Source organism: Miscanthus floridulus, chromosome 12, assembly GCF_019320115.1.
Source record: "Miscanthus floridulus cultivar M001 chromosome 12, ASM1932011v1, whole genome shotgun sequence".
Lineage (NCBI taxonomy): Eukaryota > Viridiplantae > Streptophyta > Magnoliopsida > Poales > Poaceae > Miscanthus > Miscanthus floridulus.
Genome location: NC_089591.1, coordinates 20,369,222 through 20,391,655, shown reverse-complemented (window position 1 = coordinate 20,391,655; position 22,434 = coordinate 20,369,222).

Below are 22,434 nucleotides of genomic sequence, written 5' to 3'. Positions count from 1 at the left end.
AAACAAAAATCCAAATTGATGGTCCAAACTAACTCAAATGAGTGCCATCTTTTTACATGCTCTTATCCATCATGTACACTCCAACTTTTATCTTTGGACCAAATTGAGTTGCTTAACAAAATTTGGAGAATGCGGAATGCCAATGTCGATGTTAGTTAAGTGACAAAGTAAACCTTTGCTGTTTTGGGGACTATTTTTGAAGATCCAAATGAACTCCAAATTTGATGAGACTTGATCTATTGTTTTCACCATGAAAAGTACTTCAACTCATCTTAAGGAATCCAATTGAGCTACCACATGAATTTGGAAGATAAAAATTCACACACATGTCCACTTGCTGTTGCCAATCGGGGACTTGGAATATTTTTCTGAAGGCCTAAGACAGCAGCTGATTCAATCTTCAAGTCGTAGTTTGACTTAGTTCCAAGTTGATCTGGATCTTGGTCCAAACACAAAGTTTGTTTTACTCCACTTAAACTTGAACTTTTATTTAAAATGCAACTCCATGCAAGCACTGTAAGTGATTGGTCAACACCGGTCAAAATAGCATTATAGTAATGCTTGAATTAGAGTTTTTGACCGATTGAGGCATTTTCTTGACTTCTGCCCAACATGAACCCTTCATGACTTTTGTTGTAGAGTTCAATTAGAATCATTTGGGCAAGGTATCAAGGTTTGGTTGATGACCTATAATTCTATTCACTTAATAAAGCAATCCAAGAAAGATTTTAACTTATCATTTCATGTGACTTCTTGATTCCAAACTTCATGAAATTTTTCCACGGGTCAAGATGGATGCATGTTGATGTAGTGTACATGAAATAAGCATGTTTAACATTACTCTTGCAAAATCTTAACATGGGTCCACATGTAAGCAAATATGTGTTGTCCAAGTTTAAGTTGGAGCTCACTCTTGTAGATTTGATCTTGACACCTTCATCACCACTTAACATGTCATGTTTGAGCTTAAACCCATTGCTTAACTGGTGACAAACACCTGGGGTGTTACATACAGGCTCCCGGAGTTTGCTAAGTTCACTAGGCAAGATAGCACAAGCACAATAGAACATGCCGGTCGGTATCTTATACAGCTTGGTGAAGCATCCATTGAAGAGACCCATCGAGTTTGTTTCTTCCCCTTATCTCTGTCAGGACCAACCTTTACTTGGTTTTCATCGCTGCCAGTTGAACTCCATTGCTAATTGGGCTGATCTAGAGAAGAAGTTTCATACATATTTTAACATTGGGATAGGAGAAAAGAAAATTACCAATTTGACGACTATAAGGCAGAGAACTAATGAATCGGGCACCGAGTTTCTTCAAAGGTTCCGAGAGACCAAAAAATTTGTTCTTCTCATTGAACTTGACTGATGATCAGCTAGCTGCTTTGGCCATTCATGAAATGTTACCAACATGGAGAGAGAAGCTGCTGGGGCAAAAGTTTGACAATTTAGGTCAGTTCGCTCAACGAGTGGCAGTGCTTAATAGCCAATTCTAGAATATGCGCTAAGATACCCAATTCTAGAAGAGTGCCACAATTGCCAAAACCTATAATCCATATCTAGTCGATGATGGCTATGAGGACGATGAAGAAGAAGAGGTTGCCATGGCTGAATGGAATTTGGGTAAGAAGACAGTAATGGTGCCTAAATCCTTAGGGAAGAGGAGTCAAAGAAAGCTATGATTTTGACATCACAAAATCAGACAAGCTCTTTGATTTCTTGCTTGAGAAGGGACAGATCAAGTTGCCCGACAATCATGTTATGTTGCCTCCTGATCAGTTGAAGAATAAGAAGTTGTGCAAATTTCACAACGCCACTTCTCATTCTACTAATGAGTGCAGAGTTTTTCGACAACATATACAGAGGGCTATTTAGCAAGGAAGGCTCAAATTTGATACATCTTGAAAGATGAAAGTTGATGATAATCCTTTCCCAAGAGATCAAAACATGGTTGATGCTAGGTTACTCAAAGGGAAGACTAAAGTCCTAACATCAACTAGGCCAAAGAAGCTAGAACCATCGACCCAAAGATGCAAATATAGCTTATGAATATAGAGGGATTAAAAGGCATCAGTGACCAATAGAAGAGTCGATATGAGCAGGGAGAGATGTCAAGGGATGGGGCAACAAGGCCACATATTACATCTCGAATCCTGTTGAATAAATGGCAGCGACAGAAAGAAAAGGATTATTAGCAGTTGGTTAGAAGAGAAAGAATACTAGTGTCAACAAGAGAAAGAGAGGTATGAAAGAAAACTGAGCTGAATCACATTAGAATTGTCCTTTCTTCAGACATTGTTGGAATGAAGGTTTGAAATTGCCTACTAGAAATAATTGCCCAAAGTGCAATAAGCAATATTGGGAGTTTAGGCAATCTCAAGCCAACCGCCGGTCTATCCTTGCTCGAGACGAGCATCATCATAATATGGATCGGCGCTTAAAAAATAGAAGTGTTTATGATCGGCTAGGAAAGCGAGCTATTGATCAAAACTAGGCTGATTATGAAGAAGAAGATAACGAAGAAGAATATGTTTGGCGAGAAGGGCAATGGTGTCCAAGAGGTTTGACAAGAAGCCAGAAAAGAAGGGTGCAATGCCTAAGGAACAGGGTGCTAGAATAGGCTTAGGCATCTGGTAGACCTCAAGTGTGGCGTGCTAAACAAACAGCCGATAGGGGTCAACCATCGGCTAATATTCAAATGGCTTTTCTGTTGCCGTCAGAATTCAGGGCTCTAGCAGATCAAGAAGTTTATTCAGATTTTGATGAATTGGAGTATGAGGAGATAGTTGCCACGTTGATAGTGATATAATAGGCAATATTTGATAAGCCAGTCAAGCATCGGCACTTGATGGCTTTATATGTGAAAGGTTTTATCGATGGGAAGCTAATGAACAAAATGTTGGTGGATGGAGGTGCTTCTGTCAATCTTATGACTTATACTACTTTTCGCAAGCTTGGCAAGGGACCAAGAGATTTTATTGAGACTGACATGATGCTTAAGGATTTCAGGGGTAACGCATCTAAGACTAGGGGCAATAAACGTCGAATTAACAATCAGAAGTAAAACTTTGCTCACCACATTCTTCGTCATTGATGGAAAAGGTTCATACAGTCTACTCCTTGGTCATGATTGGATTCATGCAAATTGTTGTGTACCATCATCCATGCATCAATGTTTGATTCAATGGCATGGAGATGATGTTGAGCTAGTTCGCGCTGATGAATCCGTGAATATCGCAACAGCTGATATAGTATATTGGGAGCTAGAAGACTTTGAGTGTTTTTCTGGCAAGAAATGGGAAGAAGGCTTCATTAAAGTCAATGATGAAAGCCAATAGTTGATCCAAGCAGTTGGCTTTGATAATTTGTTTTAATGGATAATCCAATAGATGGTATAGATGGTAAACTAGGACATGGCTTAATGTCAACCGATGATCTAGAAGAGATAGATATTGGTTCTAGAGATAGGCCTAGGCCAACGTATGTAAGTGCAAAGTTGGATCCTGAGTATAAGCAAGAGTTAGTGGATTTATTAAAGGAATTTAAAGATTGTTTTGCTTGGGAATACTATGAGATGCCTGGTCTAGACCGATCAATTGTTGGACATCGGTTGCCAATCAAACCTAGATATCGGCTGTTTAAACAAGCTCCGAGGAGATTCAACCCAAACGTTCTTGATGATATGTAGAAAGGATATCAAATGTTGTTCCTATGTATAATAAAAATGGGAAGTTGAGAGTTTGCATCGACTTTAGAGATTGAACAAGGCTACATCCATGGATGTTTATCTGATGCCGATAGCCGATATGTTGGTAGATGCAATAGCCGAGCACAAGGTTATTAGTTTTATGGATGGCAACACAGGATATAATCAATTTTTTATGGCTAAGGAAGACATAGCAAAAATAGCTTTTAGATGCCCTGGCGCAATCGGTTTATTTGAATGGATTGTGATGACCTTTGGTTTGAAGAATGCTAGTGCAACTTATCAGAGGGCAATGAATTACATTTTTCATAAGTTGATCGGTATGATTGTTGAAATCTACATTGATGATGTGATGATAAAATCTAAGGGGTACAAGGAGCCTCTAGCTGATTTGTGGAAAACTCTAGAGTGCATGAGAAAACATGGTCTAAAGATGAATCCTAATAAATGTGCCTTTGGAATATCAGCTGGACAATTTTTGGGTTTCATGGTCCACGAGAGAGGAATCAAAATTGGTCAAAAAAGTATGAAAGCAATTGATGAGGCAGTGCCCCTGACTACTAAAATAGAGTTACAATCTTTGCTTGGTAAGATTAATTTTATCAGGAGGTTTATTTCAAATTTGTCGAAAAGAGTTTTGCCATTTTTTCCCTTATTGAAGTTGAAAAATGATCAAGAATTTAAATGGGGGTGACGTACAACAAAAGGTGTTTGAGGAGATAAAAGAATACATGAAATGTCCACCTGTGCTGGTCTCTCCTCAGCAAGGTAAGCCTTTTAAGTTGTACGTATCGGCCGATGACCAAACGATTGGATTGACCTTGATGCAAGAGTTTGAAGGGAAAGAACAAGTTGTTTTCTATCTAAGTAGAAGGCTTTTGGATCCAAAAACAAGATATTCTCCCATCAAAAAGTTATGCTTGTGCTTATATTTCTCTTGCACTAAGTTGCGACATTACTTGTTATCGGCTGAGTGTACAGTTGTTTTTAAGGCTGATGTGATCAAGCACATGCTATCAATGCCAATATTAAATGGAAGAATGGGGAAGTGGATTCTTGCGTTGTTGGAATTTGACTTGAGGTACGAATCAGCTAAAGTAGTCACAGGGCAAGTAATAGCCGATTTTGTCACCCAGCATCATAAGCCAAGTATTGGCTATGTAGAGCCAGTACCTTGGGCATTGTTCTTTGATGGGTCATCATGCATGTAAGGTGGTGGCATTGGGATTGTTATTATTTCACCTTGGGGGCCAAGTTTTGAGTTTGCTTTTCCAACTAAACCAATGATTACCAACAACCAAGCAGAATATGAAGCTATTCTTAAGGGCTTCAACTTCTTCATGAAGAAAAGGCTGAGACAGTTGAAGTATTTAGAGATTCATAGTTAATTATTAATCAGTTGATTGGCCTATATTAATGTAAAGAAGATAGCCTGAGGGGGTACTATGATTAGTGCCAAAGGTTGCTCAAGGAATTTTCTCATGTTTCTCTTCAGCATGTTTCAAGAGCACATAATCAAGAGGCTAATCATTTAGCTCAAAGTGCGTTAGGTTATCGAGTGTTTCAAGAGGTCTTAAGTAGTGAGACCTCAAATAATGATTGGAGAGTTGAAATAGCCGATTACCTTAAGAATCCATCATAGAAGGTTACCAGAAAATTAAGGTATAAATCGACTAAGTATGTTTTGCTAGATGATCAGCTATATTACAAGACAGTCGATGGGGTGTTGCTTAAATGATTAAATCAAGAAGAAGCTAAGGTGTTGATGGGTAAAGTACATGAAGGGATATGTGGAGCTCATTTGTCGGCTTATAAGATGAAATGGATTATTCATAGGACTAGATATTTCTGGTCAACAATACTCGAAGATTGTTTTGAATATTATAAGGGGTGTCAGAATTGTCAACATTTTGGTAATATTCAGAAATCGCCCACATCGGCTATGAATCCAATAATCAAACCATGGCCGTTTTGAGGTTGGGGAATTGATTTAATTGGCTAGATTTTTCCACCTTCAAGCAAAGAACATATGTTGGGTTGAGGCAATTCCTTTGAAGATGATATCCTCAAAGAACATGATTGAGTTTGTCAAGGAGCATATTGTGTATCGTTTTGGGATTCCTCAAACTATTACTACTGATCAGGGGACAATGTTCACATCAGAAGAGTTTAGAGATTTTGCTGCTAGTATGGGAATTAAGTTGTTAAATTCTTCTCCTTACTATGCTCAAGCTAATGGCTAAGTAGAGGCGTCCAATCAGATTATGATTAAGTTGATCAAGAAATAGATTGAAGAGTAGCCAAGAAAGTGGTATTCAATGCTTATTGAGGCACTATGGGCGTATAGGATGGCTTGCCATGGATCGATTAAAACGTCACCTTATGAACTTGTGTATGGTTATAATGCAATCCTTCCTTGGGAGATTCAAACTGGATCAAGGCATGCCACATTGCAAAATGATTTGTCAGCTAATGTCTACAAGAATCTTATGATAGATGACTTAGAGGACTTGAGTTGCTATCGGCTGTGTGCTCTTGAGAATATCAAAGCCAATAAACTTAGGATTGCAAAGTATTGCAATAAAAAGGTCAAGAGCAAATAATTTTCTAAAGGAGACTTAGTCTGGAAAGTGAAATTATTGATTAGGTCAAAGGACAGCAAGTTCGACAAATGGTCACCTAAATGGGAAGGGCCTTATTGGATTAAATGTTGTGCGCCTAGCAATACTTATATTTTGGAAAAACTAGGAGGAGAAGAAGAGTTTGACAGAGCAATTAATGGAAAATATCTAAAGAAATATTATCCTAGCATATGGAGTAATACTTGATAGCCGATTTAGTCAGTCATCGGCTCTAATAGCCAATACCAGAAGGATATCGCCTCTAGTTCAAAAATAAACCTGAAGGGGTAAAAGCCAATATGATATGTATCGCCTATAGAGCAAAAACAAACACAGACAAATTGGTACATGGAACATGAAGTACAGGGCAAATGAGAAACCACTTAAAATGAAGAGATTGTTTGCCAGCTTTTCCTATTACAAGCTAAAGGCCAGAAAACACTTTGTTCACTATGTATTCGGCCTAGGAAGCAAGGGCTACGGAGTTGGCAATGTTGAAGAAATCCTTGACTAGGCGCTCATGATCGTTAGGGTGTTCGGTGGCTGGAAAACCATGGGGAAGAAGTCGAAGCTCATGGCCAGAGCAAGCTTGCGCAGCAGCCAATGCCGTGGAAGCACCATAATGAACATCGTGGAGAGCAACCTCTCTAACGTGGTTTGGGACATCGTACAAGTGAACCACCAGCATGGCACCCCCCTGGCATTGATGAATCCTACCGCATACTCCGTAGCAGATCGAAGGCTTTCCAACTAGGACAATAGATCTAGAAAGATTCAAAGGAGGGATAATCAAGATCTTGAAGACAAAACTAAGAAGAAACAAAAAATTGTGGTAGTCATCTCACCCATGATTCTAGCCTTGGCCTTGGCCAACCTCTCCCCCACCTGATCGGCGGGTCTACCCCTTGGGGCATCTTGATGGATGGTGGCCACCACCCCTGGAGTGTCCTGATCAACATCCGATAGATCGGAATCGGAGGGTGGTCGGCGCTAAACCAAAGTGGTCAGAGCTAATTCCATGATGGAAAGGTAGTCGATGAGCTTCTGGCCAACCTAATCGATGGATGCGATTAGATCGGCTTTGTTGATCTGCTTCCTTAGGTAGCGGGGGAGCGAGCGGTGAATTGTTGATGAAGATGACCTCAGAGGTTGAGTGGAGTTGGCCCTATGCTCTAAGATGATGGGAGCATCCTGCAGTGTGTTCGGATGAAGGTCCATCCACCCAAGATCACGGGTTGCATCATCCTGATGACGAAGATGCTGGCATGGTGACATAGACCCATCAAAGGCCTCTTCAGTAGACCTCTTGCCGTTCTCCATGCCTTCGAGCCTATGGGAAAGCAAAATCGCACCAAAGACATGGAAAGTTTGGGATGAAGCTGGTTGTTTTTTTATCCATAGCCATGGCCCATATATATTGCGTGGGAGGTGAGAAGATAGGCTTCGTCGAGGTAATGGAATTAAAGTCAGTTATGGAAATGGATCAACACTCTAGAAATTCAGGGGACGGATCACGAAGAAACAATAGATTCAAACTTATTGCTTCCCATAATTACAAGATACCAAAGGTTTACATTAACTGATGATCAACCCATTAAGACTTCTTTGGATTAAAGGGAGTCAGGATCCCCATAAGGCCGAAGGTCATCATGGACCAAGCCATATCGGCCCGCTGATAGAAGTGCATTAGGGAAGAGAAAAGGCCACCTACTTTAAAGATACACATATTTCCAACCGATTCCTCGATGGCTGGGAAACAATGGGAAAGAAAGCCGCCTGCTAAAAGATGCCCTTTTCTCGGTGGCTGGGAAACCATGGGAAAGAAGTCTATGGTTTCCCCGATTAGCATTTGACAAGGCAAACAAGGGAAAGGTGTCCACACATTTTAGCCCTTGTAAACACTAGAACAGCTCTACGATCATGGTGAGAAAACTTAGGTGATATCACAAGAGTTCTTCTAACCATAGTGGCTGATCCTCTTGCTCGACAAGGCACTGAAATGAGCGACACAATCACCCTATGCACAAGAATTCTTCTAACCACTCAAGACCCTCGTAGCAAGGAATTAGACCATGGAGGGTCTAGTGGAGACAAAGGCACTCGAGGAAGCAAGCAAAAGAGAAACATAACTAAGTTGTTGAGGTGCTCTCGCCAGAGTCAGATAGACATTTATAGTCGATCTGGAAAGATGGATCCAAGTGTCCATGAAACAATGGTGCTCTCATAAAGCTTTGAAGCATGGGCAAATAAGCAAGCAAGGACGGTGACAGATAGTAGTCCCTAGATCAAGATTCTCTACCCGTGACTATGGACCTATCTGGAGTACAGATGCGTCAATTTTGGAATAAAATTACTTTTATCACAAAATTAGGGGACATGTGTTTACACCAAAATTTAGGATGAAGAACGTGGGAACTCAAAGCCTCTAAGATTATGTCATCAAGGAATTGATTGCATAAGGGTCAATATTAGCTGATTCAGATGCAGCACTAGAATCAGCTCTCTTTGAATGACGTCGTCAGATGACGACAATGAGCTACAGTTGGCATCGAGAAATACACGTTGGACTCTACGAAAAGGGAAAGATTAGGGTCCAAATTATCTTAAGTTAGGAATGTTTTCTTTTATACCAAAGATTGTAATGAATCGTACTTGAGTAGGATTCATGCTTAGGCTCCAAGTATAAATATTAGACCCCGGCCATTGTAAAAGGATATCCAATCAATCAATACAAATTACTTTTTTTGGCTTTACGCTAACCCTTAGGAGTAGGAGTAGTGTAGGTCTCGGTGAGTTCTTCAACAAGCAGGGTTGCATCAGTCCGGCCGACCTCCGACTTGTCTTTAAGTACCGTCATGGCTTATGCTTTGGTTTGTAAGGCTACATCGGTTAAGTTCAACCTCCACTGCGAGCTCTAGCATAAGCTAGTTATCGATCTTTATCTAGTTCAAGTACGGCTACATCGGTTAAGTTACCTCCACTACTCGAATTAGACTAAGGTCAAGTTATTGGCACTACCTAAGAGTGGCATCTTTCAGGTAGATTTATTAAGTTACCGATCTTGCTGATATTCTTATTCTCATTAGCTTTCAACAACATCAACCTGCCCGGTTGAGATCGATCTAGATTGGCATCATATCCTTTTAGTCCATCATTTGCTTTTATTACAACATGATGTTTCTTATTTTGAGCGACGGGTTATGTTTCATCGGCTGTTCTACTTTGATCTTGTTCATGCATAGTATGCTATTAAGGCATGTCTGATCTTGAGGAGGTTTGCTAGCTAGTTAAATCTGGTCTACAGTTCGCTATTATGGCTGTAACGATCCGGTCGATCCCCACTGATGGCACTTTAGATCGGAGGATGCTAGTTGGTAATTTTTTTCCGATCAAGCGTAACCTTGACTGTTTGCTATGCCTGCATCAGCTAAATAGTTGATTGCCTATCCTTTAACACCTACAGTATGTCTCCATAATTTTGTTAAATGTGAATAGATCTGTTTACTTTAAAGGTTTGATTTGTTGTCTTTATCACGGCTACCATCGATCCGGTCGAACCCCACTGTTAGAGATAGCAGGTTAAGTCTGATGAGTTCATAGATTTGTCCATGTTAAATAATAGATTGTTCACATGTTGTAGTCCCTTTTCCACCTAAATCGGCTATTTTAGCCGATTCACTTGAGCTTTCACACATATAGCGTATCTTTCGGAAAGCCTATCAATGTATAGATGGTTTTATGAATTCTTCAGTTTTGGTTTGTTATTATCATCATAGCTGCCATCGATCCGGTCGAACCTCACTGTTGATGGTAACAGATTAGATTTAAGGCGTTTGTAGATCCATTTGTATTAAACAGTCAATTTGTTCGCATGTTATATCCTTTCTCATTAGATTCATTGGCTCAATGCTTTACACTAGTAATACTCACCTAGCTGATGATTTTACTTAAATCTGCGTGTATTGTACCTATCAACAAAAAATCAATCATGATCCATGAGCTTTATAGTCCGTAAATAGCCGATTTCTTCGTGTATCGGCTGTTTAGTCGATTTTACCTGTCTGGCTACTCCTAAAGCGGCACACTTGGAATTGTTTGGGCAAAGACCGGCATGTTCTAGCTTAAATTACTGATAAACTTTCTCTCCTTGTCAATTGCAGGTCAAATTGACTAGCACGCCTTAGGAGGAATTCGTAGGATCAGCTAGCCCTGCATTGAAGCCAAGCGGATCTCTAGCCTTGCTCCATCAAGTAGATCCTTCTAGCTTGCTGTGTGCCAGGCTCATTGACACATTTTTGCGCCGACAATCACAAACTTATGGCAGAGCACCTAGCAGTAGGTGCTGATATTCCTCTTAGAAAGTATCTGTTAGGAGCTACTTACCATATGATGCACCAGGATGTTGTCCACTTACTGAAGAATGAACCAATGCACACTATTGGTGGCCCTTGGTGGTTGATACAGCTATGGCTGAACCTGTATATGCACAAGATTGTAAGGTCTGATCTTAGAAACATGAGCTTTCCCTCCTCCAACTTTGATGGGGAATATAGAGGCGAAGAAGGAAGAACCCGTTAGTGCATGAGCTATGGTAAAGCTGCATCAGCCGTAACAATTGCTATCGATGCTGGTCATCTCTTCAAGAAATTTTATAGAGGGTTTGATGCAGATATTCTGACTTGGCTACCCTATGATGAGGATGAGAACAGTGAGTTGGTCTTCCCATTCAAATTTCGATTTGAATCAGGCTGCTTAGACAAAACAGTGGCCGCAATCTTCATTTTCTTCATGAAACCTTGCATTCTTCTAGCCAAATTTTGTCATGGCCATGGCAAAATGTCTACAGGTTCCTTCCTTCTATGCAACCTTCCAACCTACAAGTTTTACAATCCCTCTTTCGTAGCTCGTTAGTTTGGTCTTGGTCAACTGCCTCCTCAACTGTTCTTCAAGAACACACTAAAGCCAAGAGAAGGTATCAGTGAAGTGATGGAAGCCTCCAGAGTCTTTCAACTAGGATCAGATCTTACTTCCTTTTGCTTACATGACTGGACAAGAGTCAACTTCTCTTCCAACCTTTTTGACTCCTAGTGGCAAGAATGGTACTCTCATCTCTTCTGTGGCTCAGTCCATCCTAGGTGCATAGCTCTGGATGGAGAGTTTGCTTCTGATAGTGAGGTAACTTATCATTCCCTTTTTTTAGAAAAAATATTCAATGAATTCCCCTACCAATTGTTTTAATAGACCTATTTAGGACACCAAATTTGATCCCCCAAGCTTGGATGGGAAGGGGCATCCTATAGACTATCAGCCACCTATCTAGCCTCAAGAATGGGATGAACCGCACCCACACTGAACAAACTAATGAATACTCAAGCTGCCCCTACAATTGTAATGTATCAACCCTTAAGGCGTTAGACAACCCAAGGGACAACCTAGAAAACTATCACTAGGAAAAGACTTCATAGAATGAGACCATGAACTACCCAAGTAAAACAATTCATCCCTTCCTCAAAATGATATTCAACTTCTAATCCCCTTTCTTCACAGTTATCAACCATTGTATCCCAATCTACTCTAGGTGCAGAACTGTTGTCCTAGGCATTTAATTCAGCATCAACTAAACCTTCATCGGCTAATTCTCAATAGGAGCCAATTTTGGTTGAACCAACCGATGCTTCTAAGACTGTAGAAGATGAGAACCCTTCCACTTCAATCCCTGATATTGCCAAGGTATCTCCTTAAAGTTCTTGATTCTTATTCAATTTCACCCTTCATCTGACTATTTATCATGTCAGATACTCTCTAAGGAAACACCCATGTAGGAGCAGGAGTCTGATAGTCTACTTAGTGAAAATGATCCTGTTGTCAACATCATCTAGACTATTGAATTTCCAGTCTAGCAAACAATTGATGGTAGGAAGATTATATATCTATCTTACCCTCTTGCAATGAATATGAATTGAATAATCTTCCTTGATATTTGCAGATACCAATGTTGAAAGTTCAGAGCCGATTCAACCAGATACCATTGGTGCATCATCAGCCATTCCTTCTTAGATAGAAGCTATCCTAGAAAAGGTACTGTACTTACTTCATCATTTATCTTATTATCAATTGATTCAATCCTCCTAACAAGATTTTCTTATATATAGGTACTTAATCTTCTAGATCTGAGCTACTCTTTCAATCTTGAAGAGTATCTAGATGAAGATGAAATTAGTTAATCAGCCACATCTTTTAAAGAATCTTTATCAGAATAGACCATAAATTGGCTAAAGGACATATTGCTAATGCTTGAGAAGAACATAGCCGATTTGGTTCAAGATGTGGATTCAATGCAAAGAGCCTTCTTAGCCATTAAGGATGATTTATCCCTAGTTCTTATCAAAGTCTTATGGCCTTTATCCATCATTGAGGATCATGCCCCAAAGGTGAAAAAGGCTTAGAGGAACCTATCCAATCGTGAAGCTTTATTGGTCAAGAAGAACTCCAATAGACAAGAGGTCAAAGAGCTAACATAGCTGATCGATAATTTGAAGATCTCCCTCAGAATTGATCTAGAGCTGACCCAACTGGAAACCAAGTGTGCAGAACTTGAGAAGGAACTGGAGAACGTGAAGGCTGCCATCGATCGCCATAAGTCCAATCTGGCTCAAATACCCAATGCCATTAAGCAGAAGAAACAGGAATTGCTGACCAAAGTTAGAGAAGGCAGGGCCATCTGCAGCAGCCTTGAGGATATTTCTAGATCAGCCAAAAAAAGACAAACAACAAATCACAGAAGTCAATGTTATCTGGCTAGAAGCATTAAAAGCAATCTAGGATATTCTAAACTTGTAATCTATGTATCAACATGTATTATATGTAGAACTAGTGATAACCATATTTTATTTTAATCTATTGTCTTCCTTGTCTTGGCTAAAGAGCCAATTTGAAAATAGCCGATTCCAGACCTTTGGCCTTAATCCAATTAAGTCTAAAAACATGGACTTTACTAAGAAAACTCTTCAGCCTTCTATCCTTAGTTATCAATGCCGCATTCTCCTCGATATTAGTGAGGTGGCGCTTCCCCTTCTATTAATTGCGGTTGCCTTTTGCACGTCCTGAGATATCTACCATACCGCTTCGTGGCTATAAATACCAGCCGAGGGCTCTAGCCTCGAACACATCTATAGTCGCAACTACTCCTGCTCCCTTACACTTCTCTGCCCTAGCAAACTCTTTAGCGGTTTCCTTCCCCCTTTTCATAGATCCAATCGACCTTATGGCTGGCAAGGACAATAGGGGCAAGCGCACGATGGAGGAGGTTCTAGAGGAGGATCTACCGATAAGCCAGCGCCTCCGTCGTATGAGGTAAGGATCAATATCTTCTGCTCATGGCAATGGACTTCTCTAACATGTTTATAGGTTCATCTTGAATGATAGCCTTTGTCTGCTTCCTCCTAGGGCCGGTGAGCCCTCCAATGCCGCATCTGATGCTGCCTCCATGCCAGACTCATCGTCGGACTCTTCTGATTCCTACAACGGCAACGACGCCCGACGTTTCTTCTAAGAATGGAGGGCAGCCTAGGACCGTTATTCTAAGGCAACTCAGGAAAATGGCCAGCTTGAGATCCGCCTCGGGGTCTCTCAAGCCACCCTTCACGCCATTGAGGAAGAGTCTAGTGCCGCTTGGGTGCGGCTGGCCGAGTCCAACACCATGGTGGTGGGTAAGATGGACTCCAAGAACAATTTTATTTTTGAATTCCACTATTTTTATCTTGATAGCTCTTTTGTTTCTATGATCGCCAGCCCTAACGGTGTAGTTGGAGTCCCTCCAACTAGCAGCGAACATGGCTATGGTGGTTGTCAATGCTCGAGGCCCCCTCATCAACGCTAGTCTCCATGATGTCCCAGCCAGCATCTAGGAGATCACCCTTCATGGCGTTCATCATGGCTCATCGGTGGCGCTAGCCGTGGTGCAGGTCCAGACCAAGTACGAGCTCCATACCATGGAGACCGGTTTCTCAATGGGCGATAGCACCAAGGAGCATGAGGAGTTGATCAAAGCAACGAAGGCCATTGTGGACATCACATCCGCTCAGGATGTGATAAACAATGTCTTTGATTAGTTTGTATTTAGGGCAAACTAACCAATGAATGAAATCTTTTATTTTTCCATGATCATATCTCATCGTACTTTTGCAGTGTCTTTGTATACATCATGATTGTTTCTACATATGTTTTTGCTCTATAGGCGATACATCCCATATCGACTTTTCCCCCTTTTTGGTTAATTTTGAGCTAAAGACGATACCCTTCTAGTACTGGCTATTAGAGCCAATGATTGAGCGAATCGGCTATCAAGTATTGATCTAAATGCTAGGATAATATTCCTTCAAACATTTTCCATCAATCGCTTCTTGATGGGTTGCACCAGAACTCTTCAGACCAAAGATTAAACAATTGACCGATCTAGGCCAGGCATCTCATTAAGCAAAACAATCTTTAAATTTCCCTTAATAAACCTATCTATTCTGGCTTGTACTCAGGATTCAACTTAGCACTCACATACATCAGCCCAGGTCTTTCTCCTAGATCAATGTCTATCTCCTTTAATTCACCAGCCGAATGTGAAGCCATGCCCTAGCTTACCACCTGTACCATCTATAGGATTATCCATTAAAACAAACTCTCAGAGCCGATTGCTTGGATCAGGTTGTTGGCATTCATCATTGGTCTTAATAAAGCCTCCTTCCCATAGTTTGCCAGAAAAACACTCGAAGTCATCCAGCTCCTAATACATTGGATCAGCTATTGCAATACTCACAGAATCATCAGCGTGAACCAGCTCAACATCATCTCTATGCTACTAAATCAAGCATTAATACATAGTCGATGGTACACAACAATTTACATGAATCCAATCATGACCAAGGAGTAAATTGTATGCCCCTTTTCCATCAATGATGAAGAATGTGGTGAGCAAAGTTTTACTTCCGATTGTGTTGACACAAAATGTGACGCACTGTGCCTCACACACAGCAAGCCGAAAAGCGTAGCTTCAATTGGGTTCCCGGGTGTTTCGTTATCCGGAAGCGTGCCAGTCAGTTTGACCTGAAAACTAACAAGGGATAAAACAATTAAATGTCAAACCGGAACATGTCGGGTAATACCAGACAGTTCCACATATACGGCCCTGAAGCCACTTACAACGACATACAGCTATAGAGAGCTGTCTGCCAATGAGTTCATAAACCGTTTCGGCTAATCGTAAGATGAATGCACGTGGAAACCTGAGCGCCGAATACACATGCATGGGAAGACATATTTGAACAAGTGAAATTAATTATGAGTTAACGCATAACCAAACTCGGCAGTCCAGCCGAATTGGGGTCCATGAAGAAGGAACGTGCAAATAAAAACGATTAAACTAATCCAAAACCTGCATCTGCCGCACGACACCTGGTTTTGTTAAAGCTTAAACATGATTAACATGCATGAACCCGCGACATGTGACAACCTAGATTAAAATAATTCGGCCATTATGAGCACACTATCTAGTTGCAAAGATATTATGAAAAAGCAATGATCGTTGAAACACGAATAAAACCACAAGAGAGAGAAGGCCGAACAATATCAATCTAGATTGGGCAGAAGTGTGTTACAAATATATATATAAAATGTTCCGTAACATGCAACACTGGATAACTTAATGAATCTATTTAGATTTGCCATATCTAAAAGAGCCGATAACTATCTTGCTTTCACTAAGCATATTGAGTAAACGCCTGCCGCACGGTATCTACTCATACACAAAGCATAAGCAAAGACTTCTTGATTGTCAAGCAAAGATCCGCCGCACGACCATTGAAAACAAACAAGACTACTTGCATCACGTCTAAATCCACCGCATGATACTAAACATGATAACAAGGTTGTCGGAACTTACGGAGGTCGACGGATCGATGATTCCTCTCGAAGAACTCGACGACACGACAAGAGGACTCGAAAGTTGGCACGGGGCCGGTTGTATTGATTTGGTTGTGAACCCCTTTTACAATGGCCGAGGGTCAATATTTATACCCTAGACAAAACGTGAGTCCTAGAGGACTACGATTTACAAAGGAACTTTTAAACAAACTTGGAAACTTACGATTCCTTACCCTAAACTTATAAATTCCTTTATTATTACAACTCTCATCTTTCCGATCGGTCTTGCCTGCCATCTTCTGTTTTCCCGAATGGAGTTACCGCCTTCTAGAGTAACCGACCGCACAAGCATTTAGCCGACCGCTTGTTTTGTTTGCCGAACACCCTTCTTCCCGCATGTGGGTCTACCTGTCATCTTCCAGAATCGACCAAAATCCAGTGTTAACACATGCCCCCTCAATTTCGGGATAAAAGTTGTTTTATTCTGAAATTGACCACAAGCTCTTTCATCCTCCTAGGTCATCACCGTTCAAAACCGCAGCCGCTGCCCAAAAATTCAAGCTTTCAGCGCGACCTCGGACCTCCTTCAAATCTTCAATGGCGACCCAGGATGAAATCCCAGAGGTAAACTTTACTTATATTCGGCAACTTTCATTTTATCCTCCCGCTCCTCTTTTGATTTACTCCCCTTTGATTTCAATCATCTTCTAAAGGAATACAAGAGCCAGATTTTGATCCCCTATGCTGCCAACCCCGACTCCTATTTCCTCGGCCCAATGGGAAATCCTGACCCTTCTGAAATTATTGAGAAGGAAACCCAAAGAATTCCTTTCAAGTCTGGGATTACCTCGTCAAACCGATGGCCAAACACGTTCAAGAATTGGCCATTTCCCCCAATCACCGGATGGCGTAACTGGTACAGGAGAATGCTGGAGAAAAGCAGCAGCCACTGGGAAAGTCAGGACATCAGTCATTGTCTGGAATTATCTTTAGCAGAGACACCCAGGAATGATTCCCTTTTGATAGCAGCTTCTCATTTTTGGTCTGACACTATCAATGCCTTTATCTTTGGTCATGGTATTATGACCATCACTCTAGCCGACGTATTCATGATGACTGGCTTGAATGTGTCATTGCCAGTATATCCCTATAAGTACAGGAGCAAAAGTAATCAAAGAGCCGTCAGCTCTGGATGTGGATGGGTCAAACATATTCAGAACTACACTGAATGCATCTGGCACCGTCTCTGACAAAGAGTTGAAAAGCCTTCATGAATATGTGGCTATGCAGATTCATCTTCTGTGGAAAATCTAATGAACCAACCCTGAATCACATGGTAATGGCTGAAGACTTAGCTGCAGGCACTCAGATCCCACTAGGCAAATATCTCTTAGGGTCTGTTTATCATATGATGCATCAAATTACTCTTCAGATGCGCCAAGGTGGAGAAATTTCTTGTGTGAATGGTCCCTGGTGGCTAATTCAAATGTGGCTCCAGCTATATATGCATCAGATAACCCCTGTGAGCCTCTTCAATCTAAGTTTTCCCTCAGTTAACTATGCTGAAGGCAGCACAGCAAAGGTTAAGGCTTGTCAGACTTATGGGGAAGCAGCATCATCTATAAGCATTGATATAGACATCGGTCACTTCTTCAAGCTATTTTTCAAAGGATTCGGCAATGTGCTCTGGTTTCCTTACAGAGAAAACGAAAATTTGACCTTGCCCTGCAAGTTTAGCTATGAAATTGGTTGTTCAGGTCAAGAATCCACGGAAATTTTCAACTCCTTTATCAAACCTTGCACTTTGCCAGCCGAATTTCATCATGGGAGATTAGTACAATCCACCTATGAATTCTATTATCCAAACATGGTGGCCAGACAATTAGGATGTGGCCAACTGCCTCCAAAATTCCTCTTCTCAACAATCATAAAGTCAAGGGAAGTAATAACAGAAGGAATGGAAGCCAAGAAGGTCTTTGAATTAGGATGGGAATTGCCAATATACGAACCATCTCCATTTGGGCTAATAGATGTTGCTCATCCCCTTCTTTGTTTCTTGGTGGCAAGAATGGCATGCTCATATCTTCAATATATCAGTTCATTCTTTATGCAAAAACTTGCAACCCGATTTTGCTTCTGACAGTGAGGTAATTTCATTATGCCCATCATTTCTTGTTCTTGAATCCACTTCTTATTTTAACATCTAGTCATGCACAGGATCTTGAGTTTACTCCCCCAGCCAAAGCAATCCAGTACTATTCGGCTGGTCCCAAGCCTGCTCTGGGGTTTGATGCTCCAAACTTAAAGGAATTCATGAAAACTTCTGCAACTTTGGATTCAGCACCTCTAAAGGCACTCATGAGAACTCCTGCTACTTCAGCTGCTGCATCTTCAAGAGGAAAAAGCAAAAGGAAAACACCTGAAAGTTTTCTCTTACCCAAAAAACCAAGGACCAAGAAAGCCAAATTATCTCTTAAGGTATGAACCTTTTATTCTCTATTAGGTTACCAACCTCACTTAGCAGTAAACCTGACCACCTCTTACATTCATTACTTCCATTGCAGCCACAAGTCGAAATTCCCACATTAGGCAATACCTCAGCACCTGTAGAACCAATCCCTGAAGTTTTTATTGAAGATGAAGAAATCCATGATAGCGAAACTTCAGAGACTCATGAAGCTGAAGGCTCAAAGGCTCATAAACCTGATGAAACTATAGGTAACATTGTTCAACCAATTCTCTTTTTCTTTCTTTTTAATAACATCTATCTCTTGTGCTCATTATCATTTACTTTATCGAAAATAGATGAAATCTTAGATGAACTGGTAAGGGAAACTTCTCCTGATCAAGCTCCAGACCTGTCCCTACTGAATCTTCAGCCAAGTTCCCCAGCAAGCCAGGGTATAACCCATCCTGATGATCAATCATCTCAGTAGGTAATCCTTTGTTTTACACTATATTTTAGCAAAATTACCCAATCGGCTAACACCTTCTTTCTTTTCTTTTCTTTAGAAGAACATCACTAAACCGACCACCAGTTACTCCTTCTCTATTGAGGATTACATCATTGAGAAAGGTGAAGAGATTACTTCCCATCAAACCTTATCGCTGGAAAATCAGGCCCGGCTAAAAGAGGTGATCATTCTGCTAAACAAGGATACCATCAGTCTGGTTCAGGATGCAGACCAGATAAAAGACCTCCTTGAACTCATTGATCAAGATATCCCCTCTGCTCTCAAGGCTCCCCTAGAATCTGCAGCCCATCTTGATGACCATTTTGCTATGGTGAGAAGGGCAACCAAAAATATATCTTCGAGGACCGCTCTACAGAAGGATAGATCTTTGAAAAAGCTAGAGATTAAAGATCTTCACTCTCATATCCAGACTACGAGAAATTCCTTGGCAACCTTGGAGCCTGAACTGAAAGCCATGGAGGATGAAAAAAGCAGACTAGAAGCTCAACTAGCCGAACTGAATGCCAAAATTCAGTCTCACAGGGCCCATATAACTAATTTGCCGAAGAACATAGAAGCAGCTTCACTAAAGATAGCTTCGACCATCAAAGAAGATCAGCAGATCAAAACTAAGTTATCCAGCATCCAGAGTTCTGAAGATGAAGATCAAAAAGTGCTAGATAATGTTAGCCGAATCAGGACCGAGGCCATAGAGGCAATCAATCATCTTCTGAACCAGTAGACATTGGGTTTGTAATAAACTTAAGTGTGATATCTTCTTTCCCTTGATTAACCAGCTTTATGTTTACTTATTTTTATTCATTCGAAAGCAATCGGCCCCTTTCCCTTAAATTACTCGATTAGAATGTAGCCGATTGTCTCCATTCTTCCGATAGCCGAACGAATCCAATTCAAATATTGTGAGGGTATAACCGAACAATGTTGGCTCCAACAAACCAGGGAGATATTCGAGCGACGTTCGACTTAACCCATGCCTAGCCCAGTCCAGTAACGGCCCAGCCGAAAGGGAAAAAACCTACTCCGCCGTTCGGGATTCTCGCCCCACAACCCCGTGGAATTCGCCACGATCCTTCGCTTCGGCTTATAAATAGACCCTTCCGTTAGCCTTCATCGCTATCTTCGCCTCAGCGTTCTCACATCCGTCTCCTCCACTTCCTTCGTTCGATTCATTCCAGAAGAAAACCCTAACCTCCATCAAAGCAAATGACGAACAGTGGCAACCGTGGCAAGCGTCCTGCCGACGGAGAGGCTGAAGGAAGCAGAGCATCGCGCTGCCGGCGTCGTGGGTATGATTTGGCTTTTTGCCCCCTTTGCAATTTCCTCGTTCATCTCTTAATTTCGATTTTTCCTTCCTCATTCATCAGGATAAGGGTCATCAGCTCCAGCCAATACCATCTCCTTCCTCCGGTGACTGGCAGCTCAACCGGGAACTCCATCATCCGGCTCCTCCGGGTCTTCCAGCTCTTCAAGCTCTTACCATTCCAATCCTTGGGGTTCGGCAGAACCAGCAGATGCACACCATCCATACTCTCACGAGGAGGCGCTCAAGTTTCGCCAGGAGAGGGACGAAGCCCGGGAGGAGCTAGGCGACGTCTCCAAGAAGTTCGGCATCGATCAAGCCGAATGGGAGGACCAGCGGAAGCAATTCTGCGACGCCATCACCGGTTTGATATCTTCATTTAGTTTTATCATCCTGGCTTCCTTTGCTTGCCGACCCATTTCTTCTTTTCTGCCTAGCTCTTTCCACGGAGAATGACCGCTTGAAGGCGGCGGCGAACAAGATCGCCGACAAGGTGAATGCCCAGGGGGAGACATCCGAAGCACGCCTTGATGCTGTGGACGGCCGCATTGATCAGGCCGTCATCCAAGGTGTGCACCTCGGTGCTTCTCTCGGGCTGGCGGCAATGACCTCCCAAACCAACGAGGACTACTCCTCCCAGCCAGTTGGCTTCGTCGGAGGACGCCTCGGACGAGATCGACGACATTGATGAACGTCTGGAGGCCTACGATGATCATGCCGCTGCCCTTGCTGAAATCACAAACCCCCAGTCCGTCCTCAACAAATTATTTGAGGAGTAGTTTGTATTAGGATGGACTTTTATAAATAATCTCGTCCTTTGGAATAATATTTACTTCTTTGACTCTTTTCGGTAAAATTCCACTTGCGACTGTCAGAAAAATGCTGAAAACAACCCAGTTTTGAATAAACATTCTTGTGCTAGAGGCGATGCAAACTGCATCGGCTATTTTGTGCTAAAGGCGATATGAACGATATCGGCTATTCTCAATCTTGTATCTGATTTTTAGGCTAAAGGCGATATGAACAATATCGGCTGTTCTCAGTCTTGTATTCGATTTTTAGGCCAAAGGCGATTTTCTCTTTGTCGGTTTTTCTGATCTACATTCATGAACCAACCTCAACACTGGGGTAGTATTTCTTAAGAAATCTTCCATTAATAGCTCTGGTAAACTCCTCTCCAAATAAAGTCTTTAATATGTATGCATTGCCAGGTACACATTCTACAATTCGGAAAGGACCTTCCCAATTTGGAGACCATTTGCCGAACGCTCTATCCTTTGTTCCAACTGGCAATATAGTCTTCCAAACCAAATCTCCTTCTGCGAATTGCTTCAGCCTAACCCTTTTGTTATAATACTTGGCAACGCGCATTTTATTTTTCTCAATATTTTCTAATGCCTTGAGACGAATCAAATGTAAATCTTCCAATTCATCCATCATCAGATTCTTATAGTCTTCTTCTGCCAATTCTTTCTGTAACACAACTCGCCTTGAACCTGACCGTAATTCCCATGGTAGTACGGCATGATGCCCATAAACCAATTCATAGGGAGACGTTTGAGTGGACTATATGCCCCCTTGCCATCAATGACAAAAAGGTGGTAATCAGAGTTTTTGACCCAATAGTCAACTCGACATGGATAGCACCTCGGGTATCAGAAGGATTGCCAGCAAAGTCCCTAAGCACCATGTCAGTTTTTCAACAATTCTTCATTAGTCATCCCAAGTTTCCTGAAGGTAGTATAAGGCATGATATTGATAGCAGCCCCTCCATCAACAAACATCTTGGTCAAAGGCTTGCCATTGACATATCCTTTTAAATAGAGTGGTCTCAAGTGACGATTCTTGATTGGTTTGTCAAAAACAGCTTGCTGTGTTAATACAAGCTGAGCCATCAAATCCTGACATTCACTTTCAT